The sequence below is a fragment of the Cuculus canorus genome, chromosome 14, assembly GCF_017976375.1.
Source record: "Cuculus canorus isolate bCucCan1 chromosome 14, bCucCan1.pri, whole genome shotgun sequence".
Classification (NCBI taxonomy): domain Eukaryota; kingdom Metazoa; phylum Chordata; class Aves; order Cuculiformes; family Cuculidae; genus Cuculus; species Cuculus canorus.
The window spans coordinates 18,030,230-18,044,350 of NC_071414.1; positions in this window are offsets into that span (position 1 = coordinate 18,030,230).

Genomic DNA, 14,121 nt, shown 5'->3' on the forward strand with positions numbered 1-14,121 from the left:
TATTGTGGGTTTCTCAGAAATGGTTTTCAGTGCTATAGATCCCACTCACTTTACATAATAATGCATGTTTTAGGCGTTTCTTCCCCATGTGCAGCTTTGGTTTGAGTTTTCTTTGGTTGTGAGTCACTGGTGGCCCACAGAGTGTGCATCAACAAGGAACAAGGCAATCGGCTCTGCTGGAAGAGCAAAGCCTTGTCTAGTTAATCCAGTTTGCTCTGCCTTTCCCACAGACACGGTGCAAAGCCCCAGGGAGCCAAATTGCTTTCAGGGTGCTCCCTTCTTCTCTTTAGAGGGGAAGGAGTCATAAAAGTAGTGAGGAAAAGGGCAAAACTGGACTCTCCAACGTGTTTCGTGTAGCTGATAGCCTTGTCTTCTGCAGAGATCCCCCCTGTGGGACCCCCACAGCCCCCCTGGCTCTGCGGCAGCTCTGGCTGAGCATCCTTGGGTGCGCAGTTTGGTCTAGGAGACCTTCCAAAGTGGAATGGCACTTGGGCTTAACTCTAACTTCTTACTGTCAATGTCTGTCTGTGTGGCTGAGAGAAGAAAGGTCTCTCCTATAGGAAGGCAAAAGGTGCTGCGGTTGGGCCATTCCGTTGTGGAGAACCTCATCCCTGCACGAAAAGATATCAAGGGGTTTGCGTGCTGCCCTGGTGCAGCTAAATCAACCTTGTGACCTCAAGTAATGCCACTGCTCCCTTCTCATTCCCAGTGCTGAGGACTTCATGTGGTTTCTCCATTTCCTACTTTTGAATTTAAAAGCTCCCTTCTCCTATCCATCCTCCTCTCCAGTCAGCGAGAGCCCTGTGAGCCGGGGAGGGAGAGCACACGGGGAGCTGTTCTAAGAAAAACGAAGGTAACCACATCTGAAAAAACACGAGCATAACCCTCGCAAAGAACAGAAAATGAAAATGGGTGCTTTTAGACCAATTAAGCTGACTGTCGGGAGGTTTGTTGTTTTTTGGGGTTTTTTTTTTATTTAATTGTTTAACATTTATTATTACTCCTGGCTTAAGTTTGGAGCTAATGAAGCACAGGGAGATAGGAGATGGGAAGAATCCTTGAGATACCTATGAGCTTCTTCTATGATAATTAGATAGAAACTACTGAAAGCGCTGTATGAGTTCAGGTCAAAATTTGAACAAAGTTATAAGAGCTATTATGAATTTTATGCTATACTGTGTATATGATTTATAGGACAGAGCAGTGGAACCTGAGATTTGTGTTGTTTTATTAAACGTGATTGTAGTAGCACACACCTCGTGGAGCAGCCGTGAGTTTCTGGCATTGACCTATTTTTAATGGTGAGGGGAGAAGGAAAGAAACTAATAAAATTGTTACTGGGGAAGGTAAATGTGAACATCATCCATGTGGGAGCGTTATCGGTGTCTCTCTGGAGCCAGAGTTGGATGAGTAGTTAGGAGTTGGTCTTAGGAATGACCCAAATAACTAAATACCGGTTCTTTTCCCCAGGATATACGTAGGGTTTCTCTTCAGCCAGAGGGGTATATGTGCAAATACAGGACTATTTTTGCCTTCAATTTACTTTGCATTGTGCTGTCCCTGCTGAGGCTTTGCAGTGCTTTAGGTGGAGTTACAGCCCCACGGAAATCAGTAGTAAAGCCGTCAGCTCCACTGGGGTCACCTCCCGTTCTGCTTTCCTGCCCCGGGGAAGGCGCTGCGCATTGTCTTGGGGAGGGATGGGACTTGTGCTCGGGCAGAGTGTGCACATGGACCTTGAAAACAGAGGAGGGGCTTTTTTTATTAAGTTGCCAAGGTATTTGGGAGGAACGTGTGTCTCAATAACATCGATTGCTCTCTCGTATTTATGCGCCTTGAAATCTCAGCTTCAAAGGAAGAATTCGCTGTTTATTTTCCCTTTATTGACATACTTTAAAAAAGAAAGTGACTGTATTGAGGAAACCTAATTTGAGGGTATTGGCAATTAAAGTATCAGTCCTGGTTAAGCGGCAGCAAGTGAAGGATTTCAATTTATTTACAGGTTCAGTCCTCAGTGCTGTAGGTATCTGGGCATGGAAGGGGAAATCATGTTCACCAAGTAGTCCAGGAGTACTAATCCTCAACCACTTTGTTCCTAAAAGGACCTAATCTACTACAGATTGCCTTCAATACCTAAATAACTCCTCATCAGCTGAGATCAGATACCTACCCCTTGCACTGTTCCCATGGAAAGCCAAGTGTCAACAAGCGTTGGTGAGGCTCTCTGGACCCACCAGGAGAGATACTCTTAATCTGCTCACACAGCAGAGGATGCTTAAAGCCAAAATGTAATTAACTTATTGGTCTTTGACCAGGATGCTGTGGTCAACTTTTGTGAGAGGTCATGAGGTCTCCACTGACCACAGGAACTTGGTTTTGCATCTCAGGGCAGGCGTAGTAAACCTTCGGTTCATGTCTCTGTATGATGCGTCAGGCTTTGATCTCTCTCTGTAGCAATCCTCTACGCCCAGCATAATAAACCATGTTTAGTGCATTGGGAAAAATCCATTTACCTTTTCTGCTGACTTCGTTCAAAAGATGAATTGGACACCTACTCTGATACTTGCTTCCAAGCTTCTGATTCTTCTCCCCAGTGTGATTTGAATTCTCCTATAGAGAAACAATGACTTAAATTTCGCCTTCCCTCCCCACGAGAGAAGTAAAGCGAAGGGAGTATAGTCTCTTACACAGGTGTTCTGTAGAATCTGTTTTTATATCCTTTTGTGAAAGGAAGTTTGGGGCTTTGGCTTGGTTTCAGTTGACATTACCACAGCGCCGTGGTACATCTTGTGGAGAGCTGGAGCACAAAGGGCTCGGTTAGGACTTGCACAAATGGGTAATGGACCTCAACCCATTAAATGCAAGTTCTGACAGCGTGGGTCAAACTCATGTGTGTCAGTCCTTGGGTTCCTCCTTTCTCATTCCTCTAATTTGGCTTATTTTCTCTTTTAAAAATAATAGGCAGAATTTTATGATGTGAAAACAAAAATTGGGCAACCTCTGCTGAGATCCACGAAGGTGCTTTGGGGTTCATGGAACAAACCTTTCTGTCAAAAGATACACTAAGAAATGCATTTTGTCGTGACCTGCTTTTGGCTGGTCATTGGCAGTGCAAGGGGCTGCACTCTGTGACTGGGTCGTGAAAATATGACTTTTCAGTTTGGATCATCTATAACAATGTGTGTGGTGATGCCCTGAGGGTCACTTGGGACGAAGCAGAAAAAAACCCAATATCAAAGGCATAAAGAAAAAAAAAAAAGGAAAATCAGCCAAAACTTCTACCTTGTTGTATTACAGAGAGTTTTCTTGCTGCAGTGCTTGTGAAACGGGAAGAGTAACCATTGTTTCCCAGCGCTTGCAGATAGGATTTTCATGCTGACCAAATCCCTGCTCATCAATTAAGCTGCAGTCCAGCTTTTTGCCAAGTTTGTTTAAAAATAATCTGCATGGACTTGATCCCTTTTAAAGAAGGCTTCCCAGCAATTTACTAGGAAATTAAAAAAGAAGGCAGGGAGGAAACCAAGTGGGCTGCTTGGGCTGCAGCAGTCCTGGCTGGGTTCCTCACCTGGGCTGCTGCAAGACCGGGTTTGGATTGGTGATGCGTGGTCCTGCGCTGGGGCAGGGCTCGGGCATGTCTGTGCTGGACATCCAAGCGTGTCTGAAAACGGGCAGCTCGCTCCTGGCTCTTGTTCTTGCTCCAAGGAAGGAGCCGGCAGAGCTGCAGCCATGCCTGGTGCACTGCCACAGCCAGGAGATGTTTTCCCCCTTGCTTTGCAGACCCACATCCTCCTCTCCTCTCTGCCTCCGGGAGGAGTCACAGGCAGGAATTCAATTTGGGTCCTGTCAGTTTTCTGCCAGGTATTCCTTATTCCACACTATCTGCTAGTGAAGAATATGCCCCTGTGCAATCTGAACACTTTATGGATGCCTTTGGACCGTTGTTCCATGTTGTTCCCCACTGGATGCATTAGCTGATGATGTGCTTCTTTTCCCTCTTTAGGAGTAGATATTTCTAGGTTTCAGCATCTGGTATGAAGCTCAGCCTGATGAGCTGAAAATGTGCATTTTGCTCTTATCCTGAAATATAGGGTTATGATTTGCTGTCTCGGTGACTATTCCCAGTGGTGGATTTATATATTCAGGCTCAGCATTTCACGGGGACTTAATCGAGTGAGTTTCTCATAATGGAAATATTCCTCTTGCGCATCCCTCCTAGAAGGAAGGATATGGCTGAGTAATTCCTTGAGGGTCCTCTAAAAATTCCGGCCAAAATACTTGGATTAAGCCAGCTCAAATGGCTGTGAAACTGCTGGCAGGCAATTTAGGTTAGAGATGGAAACAGCAATTCACAGGTTGGAGGAAGAGGGGAAATAGTCACTGGTTGTTCCACGGGCTGTCTGGGCGATGCACTGGGCATGTCTTAGCAATTGGTGGGTTTTATTTGTCAGAGTGATATTTGCTGCTTTGCAAAAGTCCTGAGCAATACCTTTTGCTTTTCACCACTTAAGGAGGATAGAAGTGAAGCGCAGACCTTGTGCCGACTCTGACAGGGAATTTCACCCCAAGGGAGCAGAGGGCACGGGGACAGAGCCCTAATAGCTAAAGGTTTGTATCTTGTCAAGAGAGGTACCCGGAGACTTTGGCCACTCCTAATGAATTGTTCAAACCCTGAGAGTCCCTCTGACATCCGAGTACTGGAGGGAGTTGTACAATTTAATGTGACTGCAAAGATTCTTCTGGCTTTACAACCGTCATGTGAATAAGGTTCACTCAGTCCAATAGAACTCTACAGGATGCGTCAGGAGAGAATATAAACAAGACTCCACGGTTTTGCAGCACTTTAAATAAAGCCTTGTAATGTTTTTATAGCTCTGTACTGCTTTCACCCCCCTCACAGAAGGGTTTCTTGCAGCCCGTGCTCTGGCAGTGAGGAGCTCCACGGCTGGTGAGTGAGTTTGTGGAGTTCCTGCCCCTGTGTTGGAGTTGCCTGTGAGTTTGCCCTCTCCTCTCAGATCTCGGATGCTGGAGGCACCGTGATGGCTGCTGTCACGTAGAACTCTTACCTGAGAAGGAAAACTCTGGAATATTTTGTCAAGTCTAGATGTAGCTTCAAACTGCAATAACTTTGATGATGGCTCAGTGCTGCTCTCGCTCTGCACAGATATGTCAGCTGCCAGATTTGTTTTTATCATACGAGGAAACAAACTGTTTAATGAACAAAACCAGATGCACAAGATTGTGCTGAAAGACTTCGAGTCACTTTGTAAAGAACTTGAGCCAGAAACCTTGGAAAAGGCACATAAAAACATTCATGGAATTTGTTCTTGGCAACTAAAGGTAAATATGCATTATGCAGATATTTGCTTTTAACTGCACTATACTCATTCCTTGCGTTTCCACACAATCTGGGTGGTGTAGGATTCCAGCAGGGTCTATCTGCTCCTCCTCATCCTCTGTAAATCGGTGTGGGACACAACGAGGCTGGAGGTGGCTCTGTGGCTGTTTTCTTCACAGAACAGAAAGTTCCAGAAGCCCAAGGAGCTGTGGGAAGAGCAGATCTCCTGACACTAGGTAGAGTGAATGGCAGTTAATCCTCGGAATTAAACAAGCTGATGTAAAAGCTTGCACAAACAGCTGGCTTCAGTTTGGACAATTCCCATTGACCCGAGTGGTTTCTCCAGCAGGACCCACGTGGATTAGTCAGTACAGACTGCCTGTCGTCCACCATGCAACCAGCACGCGTTGGAACATGTTATTGGATGAAACAAGCTAGTTAAAACTTCCTGAGAGCTACTGAGTTGCTACTAAACTGAAAAAGAAAATCCCTTGTTAAAAACCGAATGCATTGGAAGAGATCTTGCAATTTTACCGGCAGCCAAAATCACATTAAACTCCTTTGATGCTCAGTAATACCGATCAGATGAGAACCCCATTGTAACTTGGGTTTTATTTTGAGCTTAATAGAGCCAGTAACGGCTTTAGAATATGCTGTGGGGATGGGCTCGCCTGTTAGCCAAGGCACGGTGCTGCTAGCCCTGGTTAGCAAATCGCCAGAAGTGACATCTGGGATGGAGGTAGGGTGGGAGAACACATGGGGACCAGCACAATAAACTGGAGAGCCAGAATTTTCCAGGTGAATCTGAAATGGAATTAAATAATTTGTGTTTGCTTTAATACAGGGGTGTCTGATATTATCTGTCTACAGCATTAGTCTGTGCTGCTGTCTTTGAAGCTAATAATTGGCATTGGAGTGGTGTGTTAGTTTCCATGTTAGGCATGATTTTGGAATGAATCTCGGTTATCCAGACAAATGGGCATTTTCACGGTATTACCCAGTACCACATGATGTTACATATTCCTCATCTAGTGGTTGTGTTCAGGTTTGGGCATCACTGGGGTTTGGGGTGTTTCCTTAGCTAATTATAAGAGTTGTGAGAAGGGCAAAACTATTTGGGGTGTTGGAGAAGAAAGGTTAAACCGCCATGGCAAGCTTAGCCAAGCGATGCTTAAGGTGGTCATGGCTTGTGGTGCTGAAGGGGTTCAGCATTGAGGATGGCACCATTCATTAGTGCAAGAGCGTGGAGCTGCAGGTGAGAGCGGGGAGAAGCAAAATGCAGATGAAATATCAGAATGGGCCTTAGGAAATGAGATCTTTAAAGCCCAGGTTTATCACTTGAACCCTACATAACTACAAATCTCAGAGAGGTTTGGTTAGAGAGCAACCTCAGTGGGAGATGGGCAGGTCGGAGGCGCCTAGGAGCTCTTCACAGGCTTTGGTTCTTCGGTTTTGGGTGTAACTGTTGACTCCATCGCAATGGGCTTGCATTAGGTATGAGCTGGATCTGGTTTGTGCAATGGCTTGAGTTTTTTTGGATTGCGAGTTCTTAGATGATGGCCACAGAGGAATTTTAATTAGAAAAGTAAGAAGGGTTCTGCTGGGAGACAGGCAAACCACCATAATTATTGGCAGTGAGAAAGTCAGTAAAGAGCAAGTAATCGGGGAATTTATAGAGGTCTCATTGAGAATTACCTGAATATAACTTTTACGGATATCAGTGAAAGAATCTCTCATAAGGAAAGTGTCTTAAAAAGTCAGTAATCTCTCTGCTCCTGTGCCTTACCCAGCATTGAGCTATAGTTACAAGCTTTAATGAACACACAGGTGAGGATCAAGCTAGCCATGTGGTCACTGAATGAGTGACCACCACAAATGACTGGGGATCTGGAAGAACCCACCAGGGGTTGCTCATTCTACGCCAGTGTCAGTGGAAGAGCTCTCAGGTTCTGGCAAGGCGTTTGAGATGCACAGAAGAAAGCTAAAACAGATCCAAAGCCCTTTCACAAATGGGGCAAACTGCACAGTTTGAAAACTATTCTGTAGGAGCCTGCGTTTCCAAATGCATCTTTCCTGAAAGCAAATATTTAAATATGGAAATAAAATGATCCTCTACATTTTTTTCTTTAGGAAATAGTAGGTAGCTTTGCTCTCCTCTCCAAGATCCCAAACATGAAGGAGGTCATCACAATATCTGTGTAACGCATCCCTTGCACTGTCCTGTGTGTTTAAACTAACGTGACCGTGACACATCCCATGAGAACGCTCTTGGAGTAGCAAAGTGCTTGCTTGGCGAAATCCAGCCTCCTACTTCTGCCTATGAAAACAGAGCTGTGCAGATTCTCCTCTGCATGCGAGAGTAGGGTCCAAAAGTTTCACCCTGTGCTCTTGCTAAAGCTTTCACTTCATAGGCGGTCAGTCGATGGGATAGGCAGAATCGCCGTGTCCGCAGTTAAAGGCTGGTGTGACTGCAGGATACCTTTACTGGACAGGGAACGACACCCACTGCTTGACCTAGAAGACATGCCTGGGCTAAGCAATAAACACACCTACGGTCTTCTCATGGGAATAGTTCTTCCATCGTACATAAGGGCACTTCATGGCTTTTGTGGTATCATGTGTTTCCATCTTGTGGCAACACCTAAAAACATCAGACTCTTCTTGTTCCAAGCACCTTCCCCTGGCCCTGACTGAGCTCTGGGTAAGACTGCTCTGATAATGGAAATGGGTTGCGCTTCTCAGGTGTGTTCAGAAGATTAAATCTGATTTTCTTAGACTCTGTGACCTTGTTCTGCTCCCCGCTAAGGTTACCTCTCTGTGTATCAGCAAATGTGGCTGCTGTTGAGGGCATAGGTGGTTAATATCTGCGAGAAAAACAGTATTTGTGAAAGCTGAGAGGGTCTCAGCTCTGACATGGATGCTGCACCACCTCGAGCTAACTGCCCAGGGCCAGGCTGCCAAGGTATTTAAGTGCTGATCACCTCTGAAAGGCTGCACTTTAACTTCTTATCTCATATTCATAGCGGAACAGGAAGAGTAGCAGGAACTTGCACTTTCCGACATGAATTTTGCTAATTAGTCCAAATGCATCTAAAACATGGATATTTAAGGCCGTGCACGCTATTAATGCAAACCACTTGTTACAGACTAAGCAGCATTGGATAGATCACAGTCGCAACACCAGCAGACTCCTGCCGTAGGAGATTGTGGAAGGTTTCTCGCTGTGCCAAATGCATGTGGGAAATAGGTTTCACAACGGTGCAACTGCCTGTTTTACTGCTGTCCAGCTGTTGACAACAGCAACAGTGGCAGGTGATCCCAACAGCCAGCATCCCATGCTGCTGCTTCTCAGGGTGGGGGGCTGTCAGATGCTCACGTCTATTACCTGGAGCTGCAAAGCTTTCTATCTCCCACGCTGTCGTGTGCATATCTGGGACTGAGGGGCAAAGGAGCTGCCCAGGAGGTGATGGTGGGTTGGTACTTGGTGCCACCCTTAAGCAGGAACCGTGGAGCCTTGGCTGGGCTGAGACCTGATGAAATGGGGTTCTTCTCACATTGATGAATGCTGCAAAGTTCAAAATGAAGCGTGTCCCTCTGTAGTAGTGGCTGGTCTTTCACTCTGTAGCTCTTCCTGTCTGAGACTGTACCACGCTGAGGAACTCAACCACTTGGTTCTTGTAAGCGCCTTGCTGGTAGGTGCTGGCAGTAGAAATAAGGTAAATGTCTTGCCAGAAGTCGAGAGCTACCAGCTCATAGTATGACACTTATTGCGAAGCACATAATGGATCAGGAAAGTGCAACAGGATGCAGACAAGAAAGCGGTGCAGCGACTAGGTCCTGGCTGGCCAACATGTGCTGAGTACCACGAGCAGACCGTGGCAGTGCCGGTCTCGGCATGAAACTCAGTGGAAGCGTTTCCTCTAACAGCAGTTATTTGCAATGGATTTGGAAGGTCTGGTTTCAGTTCAAGCCCAGATACCCACACCCGGGAGCACTCTGACTGATGCGAGATAGAGATGCAGGCTGGCAAGAGATCAAGGGGATGAAAGGTGGTAAAAAAGGAGCTCTTGTCATCTTCCTGTTGGCTCACGTGCTTTGAGTCAGGTGAAGCAGCTGCAGCCTGATACACAGTCCCATGTCTGTAAAGGCTGTAGTTGTGTCCAGCTTTGCTTAAATATCTCATATCTCTAGATCAACTGCTCATTAGCTGCTACCGCCTGCAAAAACCATGTGCCATTTAAGTTTCACTTAAAATCTCCAGTCTAAGGTAGTATAAAAGTTCCTCGGCAATTCATGAGCGAGTTTAAAGGGAGAAGGGGATTTGTTGTATTAATAAGGTGTGTGGTAGATGTCACAGACTGAAAACATGATTGATCCGGCAGGATTTTCTCTATATCATTAAAGATTGTTTTAAGCACAGAAAAAGAGAACTTCTTTAAGTAGTTAATTTGAATATACAGAAGCAAAAGGAAGAGTAGGAGGAAGATGTAGGTCAAGTGCTTCAGGAAGATGCCAGGTTCAAAGAACCACAAGATTGGTTTCTACCAGCGTTAACAGTAGCTGTGTGCTCTTCAGCTGTTGGTATGGAATTCACTTTGCTCCCATTAGAGGAAAATTAAATAAAAAAAGAAAGAGGCAAGCAAATGAGTGACACTCCACGGTGCTGCCAGGCAGTATGGGGGCACCTTGTGACATTCTGCAATAGCCGCCTCCACTGTGCGTGCCTTGCCCACATAAAGAGGACAGGATTATTCTTTTGAGATGGGAAAACTCTTCTGTTATTTCTCCTGTGACTTACTTGGGTCTGTGAGGCTCCATACAGAGCAGTGCTCTGTGCCTTCCCTTTGATGCTCTGCTGGTCGTATGGCTTGTAGAGGTTTGGGGGGCATTTTTGTGGGGTTCTTGCCAGCCCTTCAGCTGCTTGGTCTCCTCCTGGGCTGTGCTGATGACATTGTCTCTGGCCTGGAGACTGCTGAGCGTGGGCAGATGTGTGAAAGGTCAGGGCAGGAGACACAGCAGAACCAGCCCCGCGACTTGAGGCTTTGAGCTGGTCAGAGAAGATGGTGGGATGGGAGGAACAGGGCAACCTCTGAATCGTGGAGCTGCTCCACAGAAGCTTATTTAGGCCAAAGGGACTGAAAGGAAGGTCTGAATTAGGTCAAACTTGGCTTCAAAAAAGAATGTTGATGCCTTGTGTGTGATTTGTGCTGGGAAAGTTCACAGCCCGTTTCCACTTTGGGGTTCAAATGTAACGTACGTGCACTGCACATATTCACAGCAAGACTGCAGACGATCTGTGAGAGCCTGTGAACAATATACCTCCCAGGAAGGCTGGGGCATGAAGGCTGGTGCCAGCGCTCATCTCCAAAAGCAGTCTCATAAGGTGCCTTTTGCACAGTAATAGTAAGAAAGAAGAAAAGTGAGTTTAGTCTTTCACCTCCCTGGTTCCCCCACACACCGCAGGCTCAAGCAAGGATGAGTTTTCAACCTGGGAAATACCATCCATGGCTTTGAAAGTGTGACGAATGTGAGTTTTACTCTGGGGAATTTCTAACTTGTCATCTCTGAATTATGAGGTTGAACTCAGAGCAGCCACATGGATACGTATCAAACGTGGGCAGCTGGCAGAGCAAATCTCACTGCTCCTAAAATGGGAATGAATTAATTTCTTTAACTCATCTACCAAGAATTCATGGAAGGAGACCTACGACAACCAATCTCCCCAAGGGATGCAGGAAAGCTAAACCCAAGAGATGTTTCCTCCCCAGAGCAGAAGAAGCTGTTAATCGGCAGGATATATTATGCTGGGTCACATTTTTTGAGGGCTTTGCTCATTTTATTTTTATGTCTGCTTTTAATCACATTTCTGCGCTTCATAGTTCAAATCTTGCTGAAGTCCTGAATTTGATTTAAAAGAGGACAAGACTTACTTTTATACCACCAGATTTTATTATCAGCTGGTAATCGTGGGTTCTGGGAGTCATTCTAATTTCATCCCATGTCACACTCCAGTGGGGATCTGCTTTTGACTACTTTGAAGCATTTTCTATAACTTGGCAATAAAAGTAGACTAAGTTTTTTGTCTCTACTGTGGTGAGGAGTTTGCTGGAGCTGTAGAGGACAGGTCTGATCTCAATGGAGGAAAAAGAGAACAGGCAACAGCTCTGTTGTAGCTAAATCTCTATAGAAATGTGGCCTGTAGTCGAAGAGGTTCAAGCAATGAACAAGTTGGGGATGGGTTTGTGGATATAGAGCTAGTCAGGCCATGCTTGGTTGTTATTCAGTTGATGCGTTTAAAACCTTGCGGTTAGCTCAGGGAGTGATGGTGAAGGTACCCCGCAGAGCGGCTGTTTGAGGAACATCAGCCATGGCTGGAAACGAGCAGCGTAATTTCATCAAAATGCATAAAATGAAAGAGAAACTATCTCTGAGTTTGTGAGCAGCCTGCCAAAACCTCCCCAAACTTGTAGTTTTATAGGGACTCCAAGTTCTCCACCAGGAGATGAGATTTTTTTGCAAGAGAAGACACCTGAGGCAGCCGAGGACAAAGCTCCAGAAGTCCAAGCCAAGCAGTGTCCCCTGTTGCTGCAGCAAGTAGACGACTTTCACAGCTGGAGTAATCTCAGATGGAAAGAGGAAAGGTGTGACCCCAGCCTGGGTGAAGGAACCCAACCTGGGCCAAGAGGATGGAGACACCCAGACTTTTCAGAGAGGGGAGAGGCACCATCACAGCAGAGATGGAGGGACTATCAAAATATGAATGCAAATGGGGTATTTATGGCTTTCAGGTTGGCAAGTCATGAACACCTTAATGTTTTGCCAGAAACAATGCTCTTAATGTTGAAAAGAAAAGCTGCAGGCCATAAAAAGCGAGCAAGAATTCAGGGCTTTCAGGGATAAACTTAAATAAGAGAGTAGGTGTATAGGGAAATGAGAGATAACATCTTCAGTTGTTTCAGGGAAAAGGGCAATTGTTTGGGGGTTGAAAGTGAGTCAAACTATTCATGTTTTACTGAAAAAAAATGCTTTTACTGAAAAAGCAGGGGATTAAATGGTTCAGGAAGAATCTGGAGGCATCTTCTACGTCCTATGGAGGGTCTCAGCAAACTGCAGAATTTAAAACAGCCAAAGGAAAAGCTCTGGGTTGCATCCCTGAGAGCCAACCCCTCCAGGTGACTGAAGGTGTGGGAGAGAGCAGCCTTCCTCCTTAGGCAAAAGTTGAGTACTGCCTGCAGGGAAAGTCTTTGGGAAGGAAAATGTTGATCCACTTTTCCCTTTGTCTTTGTGCTTTGAGAAGGTATTTTCTGGAATCCTAGGTGGGCTACAACAATCCTACACAAGGTGTAATTGCCTCCACGATGGATGAAAATATCCTGCAATAAAGGAAGGTAAATGGGAGCATGAAAGACAGAAAGGTTATGGGTAAATAGGGAAACTTATTTGGACAGACTGACACAGACAAAGAGCTGGTGTCACAGCTTCAGTGAGTTTTCTGGGATTTAGAGGAGCCCTGGGCTGCAGCCTGGTTCCTGTGGCCTTGGCACGGTACGGCTGGCACTCTGCAACGCTGACACAGCTTTACCGCTCCGAGTGGCAGAACCATGGGAATGGGACTGAGCAAACCTCCTGGGATGGCAGCCGAGTTCACACCCCTCTATATCCACCCCAAAACGCATCGGAGCCGGCTCTCCTGGGCTGACCTGGGCTCTCTCTTCTGCCCTGACCTTCTTGGCTTCTTTTTTTCTGCTGTTAGCTGCTCTGGAGCATGCTGCTCCCATTGATTTTTAATAAGCTCTTGAGGAAGTGCTTCTTCACCAGCACTTAACGAGTGCTGTGGTTCTCCACCCCTTGTGTAAAATGGTCTCAAGCCCATCAGCTCCGGAGAGGCTGTTGGCTCCACGGTGCCTCCCTGTCCATCTCCTCCCCAGCCTGGACGGGAAGCTGCTCAACTCGTTCTGCACCTGAGTGACAAACACTGCAGTGAGTGTATTGGCACAAGACATTTCCATTTTTTCTTTATTGGTTATTCCCACATCCTCCTTTAGTCTGTGCCCTTCAAACCCACTTCCAGTAATTAAAATTGCAATCCCATTGTCTTCCATCCCTCTGCTTTCTTTGTGACTTCAACCTTATAAATCCGATGCAACCCCAAGGCTTTGAGCTGCGTGTATGCTCTGCCCCTGGATAATGGACCCAGAACATCTTTGATTAGCGTATTTCTAAAAATCTTGGGTTTTTTCCTCAGATTTAAGCATTGTGGCTTCTGTACTATTTAGTTTCTCCTTTTGTTGGGCATATTTTTTGTACATGTGCATGAAAGAGCGTAAGGGTTTGGACACGAGCCTTGCTATTACATTTGGGAAATTTGGTTTGGGCTTCTTTCTTGGAGTGTGGGTTCATAAACACTCCTAAGCCCATAGATGGGGAGGTGCATTGGTAGCCGGGGGCTGTCAGACAGGGCTGACCGCGCAGCCTTGCTGGTGGCCATCCTCTTGGCTAGGAGCCCTCAGACCTTTCTGAATATTTCTGGTCCTGCTTGGAGAACTCCTGGTCTATGAAATATCTGCATCACTAGATGGCACGTGTGAGCTGTTTGTGTCTGACTAGCACAGGACAAGCCAGGCAGTGAGGGTTTTTCCCTTAACAGTATTATTTATACTTCTGTGGCTCCTTCTGCCAGCAGGATACGTGCAACGTACCCGAACTTGTCCTATCGAATACTGACCTGCTACCCAGTGTGGCTCTGCCAGCTCCCTGTGCCTCCTCTCCATCCCAGGGGTGGGCTAAAA